Source organism: Protopterus annectens, chromosome 12.part0, assembly GCF_019279795.1.
Source record: "Protopterus annectens isolate FY-2018-M chromosome 12.part0, PAN1.0, whole genome shotgun sequence".
Lineage (NCBI taxonomy): Eukaryota > Metazoa > Chordata > Ceratodontiformes > Protopteridae > Protopterus > Protopterus annectens.
Genome location: NC_056746.1, coordinates 253,076,150 through 253,101,604, shown reverse-complemented (window position 1 = coordinate 253,101,604; position 25,455 = coordinate 253,076,150). Strand labels below are relative to the sequence as shown.

Here is a 25,455-nt window from a genome sequence, read left to right as displayed (position 1 = left end):
TGGTCTCGATGATTTGAAATTCGATGAAAGGATAATTCGATGATATGAAGTGGAACCATATATAGATATATATATATATATATATATATATATATATATATATATATATATATATAAATAGATATATATATATAGATATATGTACATGTACATATACAGATATGTGTGTGTGTGTGTGTTTAGATATATGTATATGTATATCTACATACATATATATAAATATATATATATATATATATATATATATATATATATGCTCTGCTCATATGTTTTCTTAGAATATTAATACTATAAAGTTGAGAAGTTGACAGAATACGAGAATGAGAATTAACACGCGTTTTATGAAGTAAAACAAGGCTGTATCTCTAATTATTGTTGATCTTAAAAGTAATCCACTATCTTTTCTTCCCAAATCCCCAGTTTTTGGTAGGAGGAAAAGAGAAGATTTTGACCAAAATCAAGGACAGCTGACAGCTATGCAGACATGTACTGTATTTCAGCTCTGTTCCACACAAATTGTTGCTCACCTTAAAGTATTCCAAGTTGCTTCACACAAATCACATTAATCTTGCAAATGCACAGTATTAATGCAGAGCCAGATTATAATTATTTAAACTGAGAGAACAAGATTGTTTAATTTCTACAGACAGCTCCCACCTTCACCCAACAGTTACAGTTACTTCTTTATACACTTCAGTTTGACTGTTATAAAAATGATGGCCGTGTATTGTATTTTTGTTTTGATCCATGGAAACAGTATCCACATACCCATTAAAGTATTCCAAGATGCTTCACGCAAATCACAGTAACACTGCAGAGTTTGAATAATGAGCAAAGAACAGCCCCCACACACACACACACAAACACACAGGCAGGCCAGCACTTCTATAGAATCATTACAGAATCATTGAAAATACAAGGCCATTTAAGCCTTGCCAGTTCTCACCTATCACTTATTCATTTCTATTACAAATAATAAAAAGGCTTGGGGTTTTGTTCAGATGCTTTAAATACAAATACATCAGGAGGGGTAGCAGCATTTTAAATACAAATTAACTAACTAACAAACAGAGCTTACATATATACATGTTCACATCTCAACAGCTAACTATAAAATGGCAGTCAGGCTCACAAGTGCTCTGTATTTATAGTCTAGTGCAAGCCCTTGGATAGCTTCTTAAAGCTATATATACAAATATTGATCTACATTCTCCCTCTTAAAAAGATTGCCCTTCATGCAAAATAATGTTAAAGCTATGCATGCATCACTATGTACATTAGAAACAAAATACAGTGTTCATGTCCAAGTTGCTTCATATCTGCTACAGGGTTTAGAGATTCGACCATATCTTGTAACATAACAGTTGGGACTGATTTAGCAACAGGGACAGTCTACGGTGCACAACTCATATTAGGAACTTCTGGATTCATCATAGAAAAAGGAATGTCCTCTGGAACTTCCTCTGGAATTGGAACACTGGACAACTCACTCTGAGATAAAGAGTCTTTCTCACAGGCTATTTGCTGTGGTATAGGGTCGAACACTGGTCTACAATGTTTCTGATTCCACCTAAAAGTTGCTCCTTCTGATTCTATAATGTATGATCTCGGCTCTGGACCAATATTCTTCATGACACCAATCTGATCATAACCTTTGGACATTTGCATCCTTACCATTTCTTCCTCTTGTAATGGATTGAGTGGTCTACTGGTCTTATCGTAGTAGGACTTCTGGGTTAGGCACTTCTTCAACAGATTGGCTTTCACTGATCTGTTGTTCTTGATACATGGAACTAACAATTGACTACTGAGTGGTAATGTGGTTCTGGTTTGCCTTGACAGAAGTCTCTGAGTAGGTGAACCAAGATGTTTATCATGAGGAACATTTCTGAGATTCAACAGATTCAGGAAAACATCAGTATTATCTTGTTTTGACTTTTCAGCTAACTGTTTTGCACTTTGAACTATGCGTTCTGCCAAACCATTTGACTGGGGGTACTCTGGACTACTTGTAACATGAGTAAAGTCCCATTCTTCTGCAAATATTTTAAACTGTTGGCTTGTAAACTGTGTGCCATTGTCAGAAATAACTCTGTGTAGGCTTCCATGAACAGAAAAATGACTTCATCTTAGTAATGATAGTACTAGATGCTAGGTTAGGAAGTAAGTCAATCTCAAATCAATTTGACTAAGTATCTACTAACACCAAATAATGTTGACCATTCCACTCAAAGATGTCATTGGCTACTGTTGACCAAGGTAGTTCCGAAATCTGTTTAAGTTATAGTGGTTCTTTCTGTTGCTGGGGCTTTATACTAGTACATACTGAACAAGAAGAAAGTGCTCTCTCAATGTCCTGTAACATACAAGGCCAAAATACTATCTCTCTCACCCTTCTTTTGGTAGATCTGTCCCTGAGTGACCACGATGCAAGATAGTAATGTACTCAATTTGCAAGGATTTTCGAACAATTACTTTTAGACCTTTCAGAATGATACCTTTATCAGACAAAATCTCATCTCTGTATGGAAAATAAGGTTGCCGTCTTGAGGTAAACTAGACTGCTTTGATGGCCATCCTTGATTGATAATGTGGTTGAGCATCTATAAAATTGGATCTCTGTTGGTTCTCTCAGCTCATCAAGACATGTGGAAGACAAATTTCTCACTTCCATGACCTCAAAATCATCAAGTGAATGAGAACCTTGATTGTCAGTCTGTTTAGTGGTATTTCTGAGTGATGTGGATAATGTATCAGCAAGATAAAAGAAGTTTGTCTTTTTTGTAGACAAAATTAAATTTGTACTTTTGCAATCTCAGCATCATACACTGCAGTCTAGCTGGAGCTGAATGCATTGGCTTACTCAGGATTATGACTAGTGGTTGGTGATCTGTTTCGATCTGGATAGGTCTACCATAAACATAATCATGGAACTTTGAACATGCAAACACAATTGCCAAAAGCTCTTTCTATGGGTTTACTGCTGTTCAGTTTGGGTAAGGGTTCTTGATGCATAGGCAACAAGTTGATCCTCTTGTAGAATAACTACATCAAGTCCACATTATGAAGCATCACAGGAAAGTGTAATTGGTTTGTGAACATCAAAGTATCTGAGCATCAGCAGACTAGCAATTCTCTGTTTCAGGACATCAAATGCTCTTTGGTGTTGCTCTGACCAAGACCAGGATATGTCTTTATGTGTCAGCTCTGTGAATGGTGCTGAAAGTTGGCTCAAGTCTGGAGTGAACTTGCCTAGGTAGTTAACCATGCTAAGAAAACGTTGCAGGGCTGGAACATTGTCTGGAACTGGCATTTTGAGAATGGCTGCTTGCTTTGAAGGAATGATCATAGGCCTTTACTTGTAAATAAATGACCAACATAAGGAACTTCTTGTAGGCTGAATTTGTATTTCTGTGCACTGAGCTTAAGATTCACTTGATGTGCCCTTTCTAGAACTTTCCTGAGGTTTCTGTCATGCTCGGCTTCATCATAACCTCATACTAGTATGTCGCCTACTATAACAGCACAAGGACACCCAGAAAAAAATGTCTCCAATGCACGCTGAAAAAGTTCACTTGCAGAATTTATCCCAAATGGCATTCTCAAAAATCTGTACCTAACAAATGGAGTAATGAATGTAGTGAGCAATGAGGATTTTTTGTCAATCTGAATTTGCCAAACTGAACTCGTTGCAGCTAAGACAGAAAAAATACTAGCATTTCGCATCAAGGCTGCAATGTCTTCGAATGTGTGTACTGGATGATGAAGTCTTTTTAGCGCTTTGTTCAAATCTCATGGGTCGATAGATATTCTGATTCATCTGAGCTTTGTTTGTGAGCTACCACCATGGAAGATACCCATTCTGTTGGAATTTCCACTGGACAAATTATACCTTGTCATACCATTTTGTCTAAATCAGCTTTGACCCTGCCCTGTATGGCTATTAGAACTTTATGTGCTGTCCTGATAACTGAATTGACCTCTGGGTTTAACTTCATGGAGTACACAACTGGAAGCTTGCCTAGTTGGTTTTGGAAAAGATCAGCTTAGGTAGAAAAAATGTGCTGGGCAAAATTAGAGCACTGGTATTTTAAGCTAACATGATGGACTTCATTGTTAAATGAAATCAGTCTCATTTTCAAAGAGTCTCTGAGCCCTAATAATAACTGAACATGCCTCTTTACCACATAAAATAATAAGTCATTGCTCCTTCTACTCTGCTGGAAGTAACATGAAAGCACTACTGAGCCTTTGGTTTGAATTTCTTCACCTCCATAAGCAACAAGTTTCACACACCTTACCAAATCGAGCCTTTCACCTTTACATACTCTGACAAATGTTTCTGCAGACATAACATTGCACTTAACCTGTATCAAATTTGAGTTCTGTGTGTTTGCCATTTATCTGAACAGTACAAAACACTACATTACTGGCCATTGAATCTACTGCACTAACCGTTTCATGAAGCACTGACGCACCATCAACATAAAGAGTAGGCTTGTCACAGTCTAACTGATCAACTAGTTTCTTAAAATGTTACCTTTTAATAAAAGAGTGTGGGCCTTTTGATTTACAAAATCTTTTAAAGTGATTCAGTTTATTACATTTCTGGTATTGCTGACCAAAACCTAAATACTTTTCCCTTTTAGATTCATGATTACCACCACAATTATGACAGTTGGCAATGAAAGTGTGTGGGGGCCCATGCTTTGAGTATGCTGACTCACTGTTGTGCTTCACTGAGGCTGTGAATATCTGGAATGTGATAGAAAGTTCTGGGGTTTAACAGTAAGTGCTGCAGAGGTTACATCTGCCATGTGCTTGTGCCTGTTTCTTTTAACAACATGCTGCATACTGTCAACATGAGTTTTATCACTGTGCCTTCTAGAGCTGGTCTCATTTGTAAGCATATGTCTGTGTTTTTCTGTAAGCTCATATGTCTGAAATCTCAATAGCCTTATTCAAATTTAAATTACTGTCACAAAGAAAAATCTTTCTCATAGCATCATCTTTTATAAAATGCACAAGTCTGTCCTTTATCAACTCATCCCTTAAGTCACCAAATCTGCACATTTTAGCTTTATTTTTCAGGTCAGTTATATAGGCTGCAAAATTTTCACCAGGCTTTTGATCCCTTGTGTAAAATAAGTGCCTTACCATTGTAACATTTTTCTGGGGGTTATGCATTTCTCTTAATTTACTTTTTAAGATCTCTGGGTCCTCCCTTGACTCAGCCTGTACAACAATATGATGGTTTTCCCCCTCTCCAGCATAAATAGCACGTGTATACACAAATCAACATTTCCTTTATATAGCTTCTGATCCAGCTAAATTAAGTAGAATAAATGCCTTTGTACTGTCATCTTTATCAGAAATGCAGCCTATATGAAAATGTCATACTCTTGCTCAAACACACACTAATTCTCAGCAATATTATTGTCAAACACAAGTGCACTGGACTTTCAAAATCCATCTCCCATGTCCACCAAGTATACACAAACACACTGAAAATATGTCCCTTGTAATTATGTATGAACAAACTGCTGTGAGCTTGTAACAACTTTCAAATGCACAATAAACTCTTCAAAAGACTTTACTTTGTGAAATATGCTTTGTAACAGCTGTGCTTTGTGAAATATGCCTTGCAATAGCTGTACTCTGTGAAATAGCTTTACTGTAACACTGCACAAACATGCAAACACTTTATACTCTTCTGAAAACTCAGATATCTTTGCTTAATATGAAAATATATATGCTTTGCAAAAATGCAGTCATTTCCCTTTATTTTATTAATTTTATGCAATCGGACATAATTTCATACATTTTCCATAGTAATTCAAGAATTTTTATCAATTTCGTACATATTTGTTAATGCAAAGATTATTTAGAACGTTCTGTATGCCTCATTTCATATTATGTGTATAAGAAATAGTGCTGAGCAAGTTTTAATACCTGAAATTCATTTCTGACCTGTCTCGTGAAGTAAGCATAGTTTTGGGAAGTTCCACTTCTGTATATTCCACCAGCATCTGGATAAGTGTCTTAAATTATTTTCGCCATGCCATTTTAAACTGCATTCCCATTTACTATGCTGGTTCTGACTGCAGGCTCTTTGGATATGTCATTTCTGATGTCATGACCTTTTGGAAATGCAATGTCTGACACCATGTCACTTGTTCGTCTCTATTACAAATAATAAAAAGGAATGGGGTTTTGTATATATGCTTTAATATATACAAACACATCAGGATGGGTAGCAGCATCTTTAAATATGAAGAAACTAACAAACGGAGCTTACATACATAAGTGTTCACATCTCAACAGCTAACTAAAAAATGGCAGTCAAGCTCACACATGCTCAGTATTTAAACTCTAGTGCAAGCCCTTGGATAGCTTCTTAAAGGTATATACACACATATTGATCTACACCTCCCATAGACTTTACCTTGCTTTTTCAAGGAGTATAATTCACTTAATTAGCAGAGTTACAGGTTTTGCACCAAGATATATTTTCTGAAGAATAAAAAACATGGAACTCCAATGTCTGGCATTTCTAACTGACTTGCAATCCCAAATGGTTTACCAGACAATCAAAATTATTTATGAGGGACAGGGCAAGCTTGTCAGATGAAAATGAGGTATGATGTTAAAGTGCTCAGATTAAAAATGTGCAGCACTTTCCTTGGGAAATATGGAAAAAACATCAGATTACTAGAAGACCATTCACATAATGAGTCTATTTAACCATCCTGGTTGCACTGCAACACTTTCAGAAATTCTATTCAGTTGCTAAATGAAACTGTTCATTTCACCAAGTGGCGTGGTTTTACATCTAGGCCTAAAACATGGAGGCACCTTTTTCTAACAGATGGGCAATAACTGTTGACAGTAGCAGAGCAGAAGAGATAAGGGTTGCTCCATAGAGTCACTAGTCAGATGAGTTGATAGTCAAATAGGAAAGGGCTTGTTACAAGATAATTTATTGTCCAGCAGAAGTGAGCTACAGCAAGCATGCGACTATGAGTGAAGATAGTATCAGCAGGAAAGAATAGATTTCCAAGGAGCAACTAAGACCACAGCCAGACAAGTGGAAGTGGGAGCTCAAGAACAGCCATAACGTGAGATGCAAGATTAGATAAAGATACATTCATAAGTATTGAACATGGAAATAATAATTCATTAGTCTCTGCAGGAAGAGGTTTTAGAGTTTTAGAAGAGCAGAACTGGAGTGATGAATGATGGAGATTAGCAGCAGAGCAGGTGGGAATAGAGAGATGTTTAGAGATGCATCCATAAATGAGCAGTCCATTTCTGACCATGACAAAGTATCATCAAGGTAGGACTTAGGGACTGTGGATGGCCAGGGATATTCTGTGAAATCAGATAACTATCTGGTTCCCTGCCAGTAAAAAAAAAAATACCTTACAGCTTTCTGTTCACACAGTGGATATTCCAACATAGCTTTAAGTTTGTTGAGTTATTGCTCTTTCCTGCAGATAATGAGCAGGACTGAGAGGAGGCCAACAAATCGAACAGCAAAATCTACAAATACTTCCTCCCTACGGTGGTCATCTAGCAAGATGTTTAAGGCTGACAGCTTACTAAATAAATACTTGCTTTATACAAGCTCAAATCTGTGTTATACAAAACACAAATACCAGCGCACTATATATACAGAGTAACTATGGTAATTTTGCTATACAATGTATCAATCAACATTAACCTAAAAATGAAAAAGAAAAAACTAAAGCCAACCACCTCAGCTCCTGATAATATCCCTCCAGAATACCTTCTCATAGTGGCCAACAGTATAGGATATTCAATGCTGTTCATAAAAAAAAAAATCTATCACTGAACAATATATATCAAAGTATAGAAACAACCCCATATAACCCCTATCTACATAGGCTGACAAGATAAAAATCTCACTAACTTTAGACCCATAATTATCCAATCTCCCATATCCAAAATTCTTGAAAAATGTATGAATAACAAAACTAAGTCACTTGTGTAGTTTCTGTTCTGACAACAGCACTAATAATGCATTCTTATTCTGTATAAACTCCTTAAATTCACACCTAATCAAAATAAACTCACTACTTTGACCTTTCAAAACATATCTAAGTTTTTGGCACAGTTTCAGATAACCTATTTCTAACCAGAATTGCTAAACTAGATTTGAACTATGTAACAAAAATTTGGTTCAGGATCTACCTGTCTGATTGGGAAACAGTAAAATGAAATGATCACCATTCTTCCCATTTCTGCATGTATTCCACAAGGCTCTACCCTTGGTCCCCTTCTATTTAACATATTTATTAGTGACGTGCACAAAATAATTGCAAATGAAACCATTATTCAATATACAAATAACTCAAAACAAATTTATCCAGATGAACTACCAGCTCCATATGAAAACAAAACATGCTTTCACCAAAGCTGAGAAATTATTAACTGAATCACAACTTATTCTGAAAGCTAAAGAAACAAAATGTGTGATCTTTGCCTCCACTTAATATCACAAAAATAATTTCAGCACTGTATCTATTAAAAATTCATATCCACAGAAAGTTGAAACATGCTACAATAAAACCACTAAATTTGTTTCCACTCCACGCATACAACATGCCATTATATAGCACTCCATCAGATCTGCTGATTTGAACTTCAACATGCTCTGAATTTCTTACAACTCAAAACTGTACATGACATTCTAAACAAACCAAGGAAATGCCCAGCTATCAGCAAACCTATTGACATGTATATTCAACTCAAAGCATTCTGATCTCAGAACCAGTACACCGCTAAATCACTGAGGCTTCCTATATTTTATATATATATATATATATATATATATATATATATATATATATATATATATATATATATATATATATATATATGGAGAGAGAGAGAGAGAGAGATAAACTAAGCCCCCTCCCCATCTGAGAGCAGAAATAAATCTGACATAAACCTTTCTTGCAAAAACTAAAAAAAAAACATCTAACTACCGTTCCTGTCTTACCTTTGAATCTACTAAAACCAGCCACCTACATTACCTTCTCTCATCTAAGACATCCACACTGTAGCTCAGACACATTTACTTGTAATCTTCTCACCTGATTCTCTTCTCACTCGCTTCTCTCTTCTTCACATACTCTTCCTACTGCCCTCTCTTCACTACCATAATTTCTCCAAAGCATCCCACAGCTTACCTCCTAGTAGTTCTATACCTATCTCATCTCTTCTACTGTCCCACGCCTCATATCCTATCTCCATTTCTAACACCATTCCATCAATCCATGCTCACAAGTTTCATCTGATTCCTATAGTGACCGCATGAATAGCCACTTCCATCCAATGAATTTACTAGGCAAATACAGAAGCACAATTAGATTACCAGGCCTTTCTACAAACACACACACACACACACACACACACACACACACACACACACACACACACACACACACACACACACACACACACACACACACACACACACACACACACAGCACTACTAAAACTGAGTCACCAAACAGATTACCACATACCTTTTGGAGGTAGTAGGAGACTGGAGTATGCAGAGAATGCAGAGAAAACCCAGACAACTCCAGGAGATCATGCAGTTTTCACATATAAAACAATCCAGCACAGAATCAAAATAGAAGCCCTCTTGATGTGAGATGACAATGCTTCTCATTTAATCACTGTGTTGCACTCTCACATCACTACTATTCATTTAATTTAAATGTTAATATGATGATATAATACTGCTAAAGAAATTTAAAGTACTTTGTTGAATGTATTTGTACTTCTACTGTATAATTACATAAAATAAAATTATGTAAATTGTATTGTCATTTACTTTTTATTACGGAGCTTTTCCTGTCAGCTCTCCACTGAAAAAGGGCCATTAACTTAATTGTTTGATCCTGGTCTTCAAATGGAAATAAATAAACACATTTTTAGACAAACCTATTTTTGGAGTGACTCAGTCCCGATGAAAGTTTTAACTAATTCACAATTATGTTCATTAATAAGTTATATTGTAACTTTCAATTATTCCTAATTTTTGGGGCAGCCCTAATTTTGCCAACAAACTTTTTTCTAGTTAATTTTAAGTAAAAACAGAGAACTGAGTAATGGGGTCCCAGTGAAGAAGCTTGATTTCAGGGAATAAGTAAGAGGGTTTGTCCATTATTTTATTGCACACAAACTGCTAGGCTTTTAAAGACCTTCTGGTCAATAGCCCAGTAACCACCTTTGAACCTATGGTACACATAGGTAAAATTTTATAAAGACACATTTATACATACTAAGTTAAGTTTTTGTGCAAAATCAAATATTTTTATTACATGAATAGATCCTCAGATTTAGGTTTATTATTACTATTATTATTATTTTACATCCTTAATAATTTTCTTTGCCACTCTGATGATGTTTGTATCCTGAGAATCTTCTTTTTCTCTCTCTTTCAGACATACAGACAGAGTACCTAGCTTGTCATCTACTACTGTGGTAGCTCCTGGAGCGACAATAGAGTAATACTGAGACTTGATGTATGCTCATTCTGGTTTGTACTGTTCTTGAAGACACTAGACAAAAGTATGTCACGGAGATGAGACAAAGATTTAAGGTATTGAAGTATATGACCACAAAAGTTTTTCATTTGTGACCCAAGGGAAGCTGTAAGAGGAAGTAATACAATGACCGGGAGTGTTAGAGTGTGCTCAACAATATACTAAGGTTGAAAGTAATTTTGCTGCAATTATGCAACATAAATAATGTATAAGATAAAGCTTGCTTAAATGTAGAAATAGAGTTTAGTAATATGTAATCAGCATCCATACTAAATTACCATGGCTTGGAAAAGGAATCTGCTGAATGGACATTTTTCCCTTACAGACTCAAACAGGATGTATGCAAGAGCAAAAATACAAAATCTGCTTTTAAAGAATGGACATTTTTCCCTTACAGACTCAAACAGGATGTATGCAAGAACAAAAATGCAAAATCTGCTTTTAAAGAACACTGACATGGTATTCTGCATATAAAAAATGGACACAATATGTTTCCTAAAATAACAGGATAGACACAATATGTTTCCTAAAACAACAGGATATGTTTATGACACTGTGACAATGTGTTTTCTCAAAAATATGTTTTTCTACATGAAAAACAGGATATGGCACAAGAACAGATGTTTTTATACAAAGATCCAAATAAAATACAGGATGTTCACACCATCAGAAAAGCTGATCTCTGACAATGTGTTTTCTCAAAAATATGTTTTTCTGCATGGAAAACAGGATATGCTTATCAGCATTGACACAAGAACATATGTTTTTATACACATATCCAAACAGAATACAGAACAATGTGTTTCCTCAAAAATATGTTTTTCTACATGGATATCAGGACACTGTTACAGGATATTCACACTGTCAGAAAAGCTGGTCTCTTACAAGACATTGTTAAACAAGGAAGTTTAGTATTGTTTCTACAGGATAAGCAATTCTCCAAAATATGTTTATGCATGACTAAAAACTGTATATAAAGAGCTGTATAAATCCAGTTATGTTAGAGGTATGGTAGGGACTCATGTGTCCTAAGGTAAATGTTATATCTCTCACATCATCTGTACTATATGAGAAGTAAAGTTGGAACAGTACTTTTAAGCTGCAACGTGGTTCCGTTTGGTTTATTATAAAAAGTTATTTGTTACTGCTCTCTAAAGTTGATGCTGCAAAGTATATTCTCTCATCAGTGTATATTCTGCAAGTTTCTGGATGCAACAGACTGTGAATGCAAATATAACCAGACTTTGAATTTTAGCAGAATCCAGCCAGCAAGACTGAGTGTCTTAAGAACACTTCAAATCCATCACACCAAGCAGTAAGCAACTCCATGTAATTTTTTCAGGGAGAAGTAGGGACAAGTTTTTCAAAAAGTGGTTTTAAAGTTAGGAGCTTAAGGCAAGTAGAGAAACAAAGTCTGAGAGAGCAAGTCAGCATCACAATAAGGACAGGGAGAAGGGGGTGTATGTCCAGGACACAAGCTATTAGGGCATTTGATCAGCAAGAGCTAGTGGTGTTGAAGTGCAGAACCAGAATTCATTTCTGAAGCCAGGAAAACACTGTGGCTTAAGAAATGAATGCCAGTATTGTCAATAATGCATTTGCAGTTACATCTGAAGCACTGAAGTATTTTGTATATGGTAAATTGACTGTAGCAAGCTGCTTGCTACAGTTTAAAAGCAGGAGAGTAAGAGCCTCTGTTTTTCATCTTTTAGAAGACTTTTTAAATTTATACACAGGGTATCACATGAGTTATGGTTCTGAAGAAAGTGAAATAAATTTTTAATGAGGGAACACCCAACTTGGTTTCAAATGATGAGGAATAAAAAAAAATCCCTGACTATTGGAGGGGATGCGATATATCAAGAAGGTCAACAAGTAGTACAAGGAGGAAATGTTGAGCCCATTCGGTAGAGGCAAGTGAACAAGCAAAGTTTGAACGGGGATGTAACATAAACTTTAATGAGGAAACAGCTAATTCTTGGTTTCAAATGAGGAAGAATGAAAAGATTTCACTGAACATTAAGGAAAATCTGATCTGGCAAAACAGTTTATTAGTAGTCCAAGAAACTGACTAGCCCATTTGAGCATTTGAGATGGGGGCAGGACATTCACACATAGTGTTGATCACACATGTTCTATTATCAGCCAAAGCAAGAGAGAGTCAGCCAAAGACAGAGAGAAGTTATGGTTATAGATTTCTGTGCCCTTCCCAAACTGAGTGTGAAGGATCTCTTTTTAAAGGCAGTCATCTTGCTGAGATTGATCAGTAGCAGTTTCACTGCTGGGGTGACATGTCTTTACATAGTCTGGTACATAGGAGCATACACTTTCTGCGAGATGAAGGATAAATGCGACAGTAATTAGCAGCAATTAGCAAAAGTGCTACTGGGCAGTTCAGTCCTGACACCTGTAGTGGCTATATAAAAGTTGTCACTGTCACTGTTTCTTTCCTCTTGGGAAGAGATTGGTGAGCTCTGCAGATATGTATCTTTTACATAGCCACCTAGATGCTTCAGTGGAGAAGAAAAAAAGAAGAGGGACACAGTAATAGAGCACTGCAAGTTCATAGTGAAAACTATGAGAATAATTTAATGAGAGTTAATCCTGTAGGACAAAAATTAAGAAGAAGATGACATTTAAATTGCCCTCTGATAAAGCATCACACGTGAGTTAATATCTCTAGCTTTGTCTTTGTGTCCTGCTTCCTATGAAGTTAATTTGTGGAACAAATTTGTATGGGAAGTACAAAGGCTCAACGATGACCAGAATATCAAAGACTACCTTCAGCAACCTAGGATGAAACAGGCTGACTTGAGCATGAAAAATTCTATCATTCACAATGGAAAATAAAGGGCTTTTGGAAGGGCTAAAGCTTGGATGGAAGGGCTGTAACAGGTTCACGGTCTTTTGTCTTATAGTAACAAGAGCAGTAGAAGATGGTTAGAATTGTTTATTTGTGTGGCTGCATAACTCTCTGCATCACAGGATCACTGTATTCCCAGCGGTATAGCTACTAGAGTCCCTTCTGGAGTTCTCAGCTGCCAAATTATTGTTTACCTAATTGAATCTCTCTCCTCAGCTAGTGACTCCCTTACTTGTCATTAGTTGCAGGTCCTACCACAACTTCTGATCTTTGACTACCTGGTGGTTTTGTGACTACAAGTCCCTCTGGTTATGTGATACAGCTGTCTACAACTGTCTGGTGGTGTATTACTTCTCAGGTGGGGAGAAGTAAGAGTTCATCAATCCTCTTGATTTGCATGCTACCACTTGGAGAAGTGCATTCTGTGTGTGCATAGTCTGAGTGGCCACAACATATGAGCAATTTTCAAACCAACAGTTTTAAGTAGCATGTTTACAATCATCAAACAGCTGGTAAACCAAACTTGTTCTTCTCATTTTAGAAATAGACACTCTTGAATGCCATACTCATGATGATTAAAACGTGCTTGGTCTTTTTTTCCATTTTAAATTTAGTAGGAGAAACAAAGTATGGTTTGTTCTGTTATTTGCAGCACATGTAAACTTGGCAACCTTTTTTTACATACATTACATATTTAACAAAATCATTGCATCACCTAAAAATTTGTTGATATGTATTACATTCGGATATCATAAAAGTATCACCATGACAGGGATGATGGCAACTTGTATTTTCAGAAATATGGACGTTATATTACTGTGTGATCTTGATGAAAAGCTGAAAGTTCTAATATACCATATTTATGTGTGGACTTAGAAATGAACATTTGCAAAAACTGGACTACATTTCCCTAAACCATTACAAGTAACAGCAGTAATGATCAGGGCAGTAAAGAATGCATTGCAATTGCAAAATGAGTGCAAAGTTGAACTTGTTCTACTGAAATGGATGTACTACTGCACCACACTAGCTCATACATTGGTAAAATGCCAGACAAACAAAAAAATGTGTTCAGTCTAAATGAGTAAGCACCATTTTGCAAATAAATACTAGCGAGTCTATGGCTTTGTTTAAAAGTTTTCAGTGGATCAAACTGTATTTTACTCACTGTAGAATGATAATATCTACTCTTTTGGAGTAATTCTCACATCCTCTTAGGAAGTTAGTTTGCTTAAATTTGAAGATTTATGTGGTTATACAGCCACATTTACATGCAGACTCTTGTGATGCTCTCATTTCTAACATACATGAATACCTAAGTAAGAAGTCTAGCCGGGGCAGTCTGCATTTTAGCTCTGCACAGTGGACAGGTTGCTATATGTCAGAAATTATGAAATATTTTGGTCACATAATTCATAATATTAAATCATTTCTTGGCACTTTACTGTGGCCAAAGCATTTTACAGTCTTCCATATACAGTGGAATATACTAAACTCCCTCACATAGACACAATGTGAAGCAAATAATGTCCAGGAACATCCTCTCTTAAAAAAGTCACCTTATTAATAGTTAATAATCAGTGTGCTTGTATAACTTAAATTATATTATGTTTAGTTACAATGCAACCAATGTAGCTGGTCTGTAGTTTGTTTAAAAAACTCAAACAGCAGAAGGTACTGTGTAAACTCTAAATTGCTGATATTATACTGTGAGACATGCAATTGTGTTGTCAGTGTTACTAAATAGTTATTCAAGACTATAAAATGTGTCACAGAACAAGATAAATATATGTTTCAGCCTTTAGGATAAATTTTTGCAAACTTCAGACTACATTCTCTAGCAGTGGTGATACCAACTTTTTTCTGTTAATAAATATCTGCTTCCAAGGTATACCATCTGTATATGTTATCCATCTTCTACCCACCCCCCCAAAAAAAGAAAAAAATCACTTTGCTCTTTGTATTAACCTTTCTACACATGCCTCCTACTGAAAATACCATGTATAACAAATACACTTACCTTAGTAAAATATTTGAAGCTCTTCTAGGTCCTGGGTAATGTCAGCTATAAAACTGATGTAAAGCATGGGTCCCAGTACTCATTTTCAGGGATATGTGCCAGGTAACCCTCTTTTGATGATATTAGAATCTTAACTACCTGCCTTTGTGTTCCACCCAAAATCAGCCCCTTAGTCACCTCACAGATCTTTCTCCTACATCTTATTTCTGGCCAGTGTTAATCTCAGTATTGCAGCTGCACCTCACACCTTTATGTCTTCTTGCCATATCCTTAGGGAAGCAGGACATAAAAGCCTTGCCAAAGTACCATATACTCTATTTCCACTCAACATAAAACTTATCGGAATGGAGGGATACAACTTTCCAGATGTGAATCATTGATATTGTGCAAATCCCCTAAGTTATCAGCATTGCTGCTTACCTTTTCTAATGATATGGGTATTAGCTTAACAGGCCTTTAGTTACCAAGCTCTCTCCTTGAGTACACTTCATGCAGAGAATCATTTGTTCACTTCTACTCTTTCGAAACCACTCCTGTTATCAAAGGCAAAATAGATATTTTGAAAACAATTTGGAAGGCATGCTACCTCCCCAAGAGCACAAGGTAACAACCCACCTACATTTAACACCCTTTTTCAAATGATTTGTAATATTTTCCTTTGTGGTCTTCCAAAAGTCACCAACAATTTTACCTCTTTTTAACTCTTCATGCCATAATTCTCCCATTCCATGGTACTAACAGTATGGTGTTTTTTGCATGGGTACTAAGATGCTCATTCAATAATTCACTGAAGCTCTTTCCATCTGTCTTTAACATAGTGATAATTGGCCAAAAGGTTTGTGAGGCTCAAAGCCATCCAATTAAAAACTTTGACAGTCAAAAGAACTCCCTTTCCCAGTTAATATATCCAACTCCAAACTCATTCAACTTCAGGAGAAACAGGGAAGAATCACTTTAAGTATTTTCTATGGTCTCCATTTTTTCAACCCATAGTGTACATTTGGCCAACTGATTGCAGGTTGCATACTCTCTTCATTAACCTTTCCTTTGTTAATGAATTTGAAGACTCTCTTGCATCCATTTTTTTCCTTGCATCATCTTGCACTCCATTTAACTCTTGGATCTATTTGTCACAGCAATACCTCTCTTCCTAGTCACCTAACAACCCTTTAATGTCATCAAACCAATCCCTTGATTTCCTGTAAGCTACTTTCTTCTCTTCTCTTTGCAACTATCCTCATTTTAACTTTTTTCTGAACTGGCCTTTTCACCTTTTTGCCATTTGCTATTAACCTTCTGAACTGACCTTTTCACCTTTTTTGCCATTTGCTATTAACCCTTCAATCTGCACCTTATTCCCTACCTACATTACGGAGTCTGTTAGCTTCTAGGCCTCATTTCTTTCCTTTATTCTGCATCACATATTGTACAAAAATCTGCTTTTCATGTGTAAATTTGCCTTTAACTGTCCTTGATCCATTTCCATTTACCAAAAAGGAGACTCACAATAAGGTGTACTTAGACACCCCTATTATATCCAAGACCTCCACCTTCTAGACTGTTTGCTTTTTGTTGGTTCCAAATTAAGCACATTTAATTTCTTTGTTGAAGAGTCCATGCCATGCTGTATTTGTTGCATCTTTCTCTCTCTCTTCCACCATACAAGTGATTCTGTGTCTGACATACACTGCTATTCTTCTTAACCTCTTCCACTCCTTGTCTTTCTGGAACAATCTGTACTCTGACATCTCCATCCCCAGCTTCCTATAATCTCTGTCCAAGTCTATGTAATGATGTAGTATTCCTGAACTACCAATAAGAAAAACCTGCAAATGGCTGAGCAGTTTTACTTCAAGGCTTTTGGCACAGCCCAGCATCATAATACAGTCTTGATCTTTTCTCCTACCTACTCTTCTGTTTACCCGTTTCTCTCATTACCTCATCCTTCTACTTCTTCCTGTCTGTCTTCTGCTCATCCATATTCAGACAGTTAAGTTGTAATGTAGTCCTCAGCATTTGTCTTTAAAACCTCCGCCCCATCTATGCAAAAGTGAACAGCATCATCAGTTCACAGCTTCTGGTCTTGCTGCATGACTTAGTCAAAGTCCCATCAGCCTGTATCACACTTCTCAATTTCTTAATGCAGTAATTGACATAGGTTCATAGGTCCATAGGTAGGTACTAGGCTATCAGTCCAAGGGCCTAAGTAAGCCTAGACAACAAGGTTCCCTTGCTTATGCTACCCAAGAAAGTTATTTTCCTGTGCCACTGTCAAGCAGAGCCACAGAAGTGATCCCCGGGGTGTATCTCTATTTCCCATCCACTCATCAAGATTTTTCTTGAAGAGTGCTAATGAGGAACTTTGCTTGACATAGATGGGTAGCTTGTTCCAGAGTATGGGGACATCTCTGGGACAGGAATCTATCCCTCCAGCATGTCCTGTTTACTGTGCCCACAAGGTTTAGGTCCCTAGAGTGTGTAGCGCAGAGGATTGGGATTTCTTTAGGTGTAGCATGTCCAACAGTTCTGGGTTTGACATAGCTTTATATGTTAGGCAGAGATCACCTCAGAGTAGGCAATATGCTATGGAGTAAAGCTGGAGTTTTTTGAGACTGTCAGTGTAGGGCATCTGTTTGAGGCCAGTAATCCTCTTTGTGAGGTACTTCTGTGGCCTTTCCAGCTGCTGCAGATGTCTTGTGAGGTTCATTCCAAAAGGGACATTGTACTCTATAATGGGTCTAATGAGTGTCGAGTTGAGGAGAACAATGACCTCTTTTTTCCTGGATGAGAACCCTTTTGTGATGAGGTGTACCACGTAGAAGGGCTTCCTGACTACTGTGGCGATGTGATTATCAAAGGCGAGACTACTGTCCACCTGGGTCCCAAGGTCTCTTATCACACATTCGGTGTTAAGTAGACTGCTACCTATGAGGTAGTTCATGGGTACAGAGTTTTTACCAAAGGGGATGACAATGCACTTTTTGGCACTGAGCTTGAGGCCATGGCTCTGACACCAGGCATCTGCCTCAGTGAGGCCCTATGAACTTGACTGTGGCTCCTAGAGGCCTTCTGTGTTAGCCTGTACTTCACAGAAGTAGATACCAAACAGGAGAGATCCCAGGACTGAACCCTGTGGTACTCCACTTGTCACTGGTTTGAAGTCAGATTTAGAGTCTGCAACTTTTACAGTGTGGTTCTGTCAGTGAGCCAGTTGGCAACCCATCTTGTGACATAGGGATTTATACCTAGTTTAGTGAGCTTAGCTATAATTCCAGAATGGGGGATGATGTCTAAAGCCTTGGCTAGGTAAAGACAGGCTGTGTGAACCACCTTACCCTCATCTACAGCTTTGGTGACTGCCTCAAAGAAGTCAATCAGGTTCAGGAGGCAGGATCTGCCTTTCACAAACCCAAACTGGGTGGGCTCCAGAGTTTGGAGGTTACCAATATCTTTGTTTATGAGTTCCATGATGGTACGTTCCATGGCCTTGCAGACCAGGCTCGTCAGGCTAATAGGGCGATAATTACTGGGATTAATGGTGGCTCCCCCTTTGTGGAGTGGGATAACTGTTGCTATGTGCCATTCAGTGGTCCCAAAGCCTGATGTGAGGCTATGATTGAACATGGTGCTTATATGGGGAGCCAGTTCATTTTGAAGTTCGTGTACAACGCAGCCTGGAGATGTTGTCCAGTCCCATGTATGCTGTGTTTTTGGCTTTAGCAAGTGCAGCTTTTACCTGCGTAGTTGTGATTACAGGGACTCTGCATTCTTCCTGTATAGATATGGGCCCTTTAGGGGGTGACAGGTGGGTAAAGTTAGCACTGTACCTATCTGCCAGGATGTTGGCAATATCAGTTTTTTCTGTAATTTTCGTGCTGTTGTGCTGTAACTCAGAGCAGATCTGGGTGTTCCCATTGAGATTCTTGACATAGCTACAGAATGCTTTGTGGTTGTCTTTAGAATCAGTTGCGATTTTGTTGTCATAGCTAACATTGGAGAATCTTATAAGGGATCTCAGCTTCTTACTGAGGCTGACCAGGGAGCTCCTCCGCTCATGGGATTTTTCTCTCTTTTGCAACAGTTTCTTCCTTCTGTTGTACAGTTTGTTTATGGCAGGGGACCACCAGATTGGCTTCCTTTTTTGGAGGATAGCGTCTTGGTTCTGTTTGGGATAGCACGATCCATGCACTTGTGTAAGTGCTTATAGAGTGCATCTGTGTAGGATTCAGCAGTCGTAACTGTATTGTCCATCTGCATGGGTGTCATGAAGTTTGCCACTTCTGTCTTAAGAAGCATGAAGTTGGCTTTGGAGAAATGTTTTACCATGGTTTCCTTAATGGGGGGTGGGGGCGGGATGTGGATATCTGGGGTGATTAACTTATGGTCGGATCGGACCAACAAGGAGTTGACTTCAGATGTGGAACACTGGTCACTCGTGTTGGTAATGACTAGGTCTAGGATATTGTTGCCCCTTGTGGGGGTGTGGATAAGATGATCCAGGGCATTGGAATTTATGAATTCCAGAAAGCGCTGAGTGAAGGAGTTGGTACATGAGTAGTTTTCCAAAATTATTAGTTAAAACTAATGAAGGGACAAAAGCCAGAAATTAGGAACAGATTTTACATATTGCTCCTATAAACATAGAAATTTGCTAGAATAATGTGTTGTATTACTGTACATTTTCTAAAGGATAATAACTCAAACTCAAATGCCTGTCATTATTTAGTGATCCCATTTCTCAGTGATGTGATGTGTGAGGAAAAGGTCAAAAATATGAGGCACAAATCTGGAAATTCTGCAGATTTCTAGGTAGTTGAGAGATTGCTAATTGTGCATCATTTCTTAAACTATTAACTATGTATTAGAGGTGTTCCTATTTATACCCTAGTTCATAACCATTACCTTTGCTGACATCTGTCAAGATATCTGCCACAAAATGCAGAAACACTTGCATGTTAGCTCTCTCTCACCTTCAACCTTTCAGCAGCAGCTGATTAGTTCTTAGCAGCATCAGCCTAGATGCTATCCCCCAGCCATATGTTTCCATTTCTCTTCTATCTTTATGGTAAACTTTATGGTACAATCCCAGGGTAAAAAATCTTTGTTGGAGTCACTCCTGCCCCTTATGTCATATGTCTTATCAAACTCTTTCCCTATGTTCATCTGGTCTACATCTACATTTTATACTCCTTTCTTCTTCTTTGTAATGCTTTCCTTCCTTGTATTAACATCAACTTATGAAAGCCATTCTTTTGTTGTTGTTCTACCACCTTCTATGCCTTCCCTTTCCCCATTCCTCTACACCTAGCCTTCCACACTTCTCAGGTCTTACCATCACTTACATTCCACTCACCCTTCTTAACCTCAGCTACACGCTTTTCCTTGCTGTGCTTGCTGGCTTTGCACAATTTAAACAACTTTGTCCATCCTGTAATCTTTCTGGCTGTAGCACACCCACGGACTACTGCACTTGTATATGCCATGTCTTCCCAATTACTCTACATATCACCCTGTTAGCTATTTCAGCATAACCAGTGCTCTGTATTTCAGACAGCTTTCTTTAGACCACTCATAATACCTATGCCATAACTTATTTCACTTGTTCCATAGTTTTTACTTGTCTCACTTACTCACTGGGTTTTCACCTCTGTTGCTCATCCACCTCTGACAGCTCCCTCAGGTCCTCATACCCAGCCTGTTTTCACTTTTTGTCTTCCACTTCACATTACTGACAATATCTAGTATTACAGTAACAGATCACTATGAATAAACAAGTCATTTTTTCTTTGTGCAGAGCACTGGTAAAGCCATATCTGGAGTACTGTGGCAAGTTATCATGGCCACGCTGAAAAAGAAAGATTAAGCAGCTTGGTATGTACACACCAGAACAGAGAGAAAGGTGAAAATAGGGATATGATTTTAGTATACCACAGCCAGTAGGGGGAAAGGTAACAGCTGTAAAGGGACTTACACTGTTTCTGAGTGAAGGTAATTAAGACCCGAAAAATACTGTCAGTAGTACAATCTAGGTCAGTTTTATGATGCCTGGTGAACATAAAAATAACAAAACAATGGGGGTAAATGGAAGAGAGGCTGCCTAAGGTGCGACATTCAAAAAGATGCCATAGCTCTTTTTTTTTGTTGATATTTTTGTATTTTGGTATAATTTGGTATAATTTATTTGGTATAATTATACTTTTAACAGACAAGACCTCCTGATATCTGGTAATAGCACCTGAGCCACCAACAAAAAACATGAATAAGTTTGAGCTAAAGTGAGAAGACATGAAACTGCACTAGTGCTATGCCCTATTCACACCTACAAAAAAAAAAATCCTAACCATCATCCAGATTGTTATATGCAATTGTTGCAGCAACTACCCACAATGTCACAATACACAGAAAGTTTCACACTGTGCTGTGATACTTAAACAAAATGAAAAATGAAACTCTGACTGCATAGGTGTCCTGCATCATCCCATATTTACCCTGACCCATGTTTCACTAATAGTCAAATGGCAGAATAAGAATGTGTGACAGATTGCCTGCACACTTTTCTTAGCAGGAAGCAGTATAAAATCAGGTAAGCCTCACATGTGAGGAGGACTGCCCACAGGTTGTGTTTTTGATAAGCTACACTCTAAAGCACAGGTACCTAGCCTTCACTTGGGTTAAAAAAAAAACATTCACAACACTAGACTAAGACAGGAACAGTGGGTAGGGCAGAGAAAAAAACAACCCTCCTCCTCTTACCCTGTTGTGGAAACAAATGGAACAGCAGGTAGTCAGCAGTCTGGTGGCAATAGGTGGTATTAGAGACCAAACTAAAATAAAAATCACAGGAAGGCAAAATGCATTAAACAGTGTCAACTTGATGAAAAGTTTAGTAGCAAATTTGTTTTGTTTTTCTTATTATTGTGTTTTAAAAAGCAAATAAGTGAAAAAAGAATATATCTGACCAGTATAAATATGTTTCTGTAGTGTTTTCCCTCCATAAAGCCACATTCCTTTGTTATGACATCATAGCCTGTTACACAGCTTTAAGTGCAACAATATCACATAAAGAGTTTTACAATGGTTAAATCAAAGGGGCAAATGTTCTCCCTAGGGAGGGTTTAGCTTTCAAGAAAATGACCTCAGTAAAAAAAAAATAATAATAATAAGTTTAAATGCATAATAAAGAGAAATTATGCATATATTGTTGTTGCATTCCAGTTTGATACCACCTGCTACTTAAATCTAAGCAAGTCAACAACTGCAAAGAAAAATAAACAAAATATACATAAACAAATGCATAAATATTATCAGTAGTTCACATACAGTTTTTGAATGCACTTTTCTGAAAGCCCCTGCCTGAGATTTGTAGATAAAACATTTTAAATGAGAATAAGACCACCTCTGAGTAAGAAACACAGACATAAATCATTGTTCTTCACAGGCATTACTTTTCAGAGTGCAGTTACCTTCTTAAATGAAAAGAAGCTGTGTGCTGATTTATAAAGGAAGTACATGAATGTTCAGTTTGTACCTCAGTGCAAATAATACATTTAAACCACTAGAACAGAAGCTTTTTTACATGCTTACAGTCATGGCAATTAATGTTGTTGGCATGCCGTATTGAACCTTACAGCCTACATACCTTCACACATAACGTTCAGACAAATCTCTCTCTCTCCTTCAGGTGATGAAATTCTGTTTTCTTTCTTTATGGAAAGTCCACTTGTGTGCGTATGATTATAGGTTGCATTTTTCTTGGTCTTTGTTCCATTTGGGAACAAGTGTACTTTTTTAATCCAGTAGTCACCTGCATTGGGGTAGCTGATAAGCTGCAGATACCTGTGGGTGTTCTGTGCGTGTGTGTTTGATAGTTGGGAGAGTTGGAGCGTGCTCAGAACAAGCCTACATTCTACAGAGTTACTGTCTGCCCTTTCACCATGGTTGCCAGGCAATAAGCTTGGTTAACTTAAGACAGGGAGACGAAATGGGGCAGAATGCAAATCAGTGGAGCCCAAGTGATTCATTAAGAAGACACTTAAAATCCCATTATACCCTCTAACAGTTTCACAGCTCAAACATTTGCTTTTTTCTGACATATGCAGAGCCTAATTCCATTTTTACCTCTTGCTGGTTAAAACTCAGCTGGAAAACGATCACTTGCAAGTAAACAATTCTGCTTTGACAGTCTCTCTTTCTGATAAGAGTGAAAAATAAAACCGCTTATTCTGCAAGGAAAACAGTATCTACAAACTAAGTAGATAAGGTACAGAATATGCACCTGATTCACGTTTACTAATTTAACCATACATACAAATTTGAGCATGTATGTTTGTGTGTGTGCATTCATATATCACCACTGATGATTTTTACATGTGCCAAATTTGAAAATGCAGGAAATCCAGCAGTATCAACAGATAATTGAGATGCTGTTTTAAGGGAATCCTATTCTTGAATGACATTTAGATCGCACTGTTATGATCTTATGTCACAATCAGTTATACACCATCCAAGAAATGTTTTGTTTTCCTTTGAGGAAGTCGGGGGATGGGACTTAATCACTATAAATTCCATACTGAATTATAATCAACAGCAAGTCAAACTTTTTTTTTTAAGGGGCACAAGAACCAGAGAAAACAGTGCTGAGGTCCTGCAGATACTGGATGACAGACAAGTAATTTCTGGTAATTGCAAAAACATTGTTACAGAGGTAAAGCCTAGAATACTACAAGGATAACAGCACAGCAGAATGCAAGGATAACAGCAGAAGCAACAATCACTGATACCACCTTTCCCCTTAAAACCCAAGGATGAGACCTGAATTAATTTCTAGCAAATCTAGTTCAGTAAGGAAGACTGTATGACCTGCTATCTAGCTGTATAAAACAGTAGCTCTTTTGCCTTATATGACCATTTAATGGGAATACTCTATACTTCATTACTAACCTTTGAAAAATATACTATCATTTTAAAAATTCTAGCTTGTCTGAATTTGTTTAAAAATATCTAATGATGACTATTAATTAGATTTTAAGCTAACAGCATATCTTGCTTTCCTAATGGCAAGGGTTCAAGACCGAAGGGTAACTCTTCAAAAGTGTGTGATGTCAGTCAGCTTTTCACAGTGGCTTATTACTGTGGACAGCCTATGCTATGAAGGTAGCAAATCCCTACCCTCCATATCCTTCTAGAGCTGCTCAGAAGAAAATAAGTATGTATATGTGTATTCTAGTTATGTAACTAAATAGGCCCCAATACCACAAGTTGTTTTGTCAGATGTAGTCCAACAGGGCAAACTAACTGAAATGATTTACTCAGGGATGGATCTGTAGATTATTCAGCTCTGCAGTCTGACATTTTAGGTTCTGCACTTCACTGCCTTAAACAGGCAGAAACATTAGGTTCTAGAATGGATTAAGATCTAACAAGATTCATTTATCAGAAGCAGTGGTATAATATATATATATATATATATATATATATATATATATATATATATATATATATATATATATGGGATCTGTACAGATCCCGACGGCACTTTCTGCAGAAGCAGAAATCACCGAACATACATAACGAAAGTGCTGTTCACGAAGCAGCACTTTTGGTTATGTATGCTGGTTGTGCTGGGTGCACTATGGTGCGTTTAAGGGAGAATTCCTTTTTCCCCATTGTAGTGCGACCTCGGAGTTAGAATATAAAAGTGGGGGCAGGGGCTTGCCCTAATAAGAAGATTTATTGTTTTGTTTTTTTCAAACAGACTTTAATGAAAGTGCTTTTTTGGTGAAAGCATTTTCGTTAAAGTGCGTTCGGTTATTGTGGATTTGAACTATTGAACTTTCGTTCAATAGTCCTAGATCCATGTATATATATATATATATATATATATATATATATATATATATATATATATATATATATATATATATATATATATATATATATATATAGGTTTACTATTGAATAAGCGAATGCACTTTGTTCGGACGGCCACC

At 37.2% G+C, this 25,455-nt stretch overlaps 1 protein-coding gene across 1 annotated transcript in view; it reads right to left on the bottom strand.

The window, feature by feature from the left end:
* LOC122816489 (ankyrin repeat and fibronectin type-III domain-containing protein 1-like) overlaps positions 1-23,394 on the bottom strand; it is a 2,048,587-nt gene extending 2,025,193 nt beyond the window's left edge. The window contains exon 1 of the mRNA XM_044089320.1: positions 23,106-23,394. The gene's annotated coding sequence lies outside the window, so the exon portion shown is untranslated. The remainder of the gene's footprint in view (positions 1-23,105) is intronic.
* Between the last annotated feature and the right edge of the window lie 2,061 nt (positions 23,395-25,455).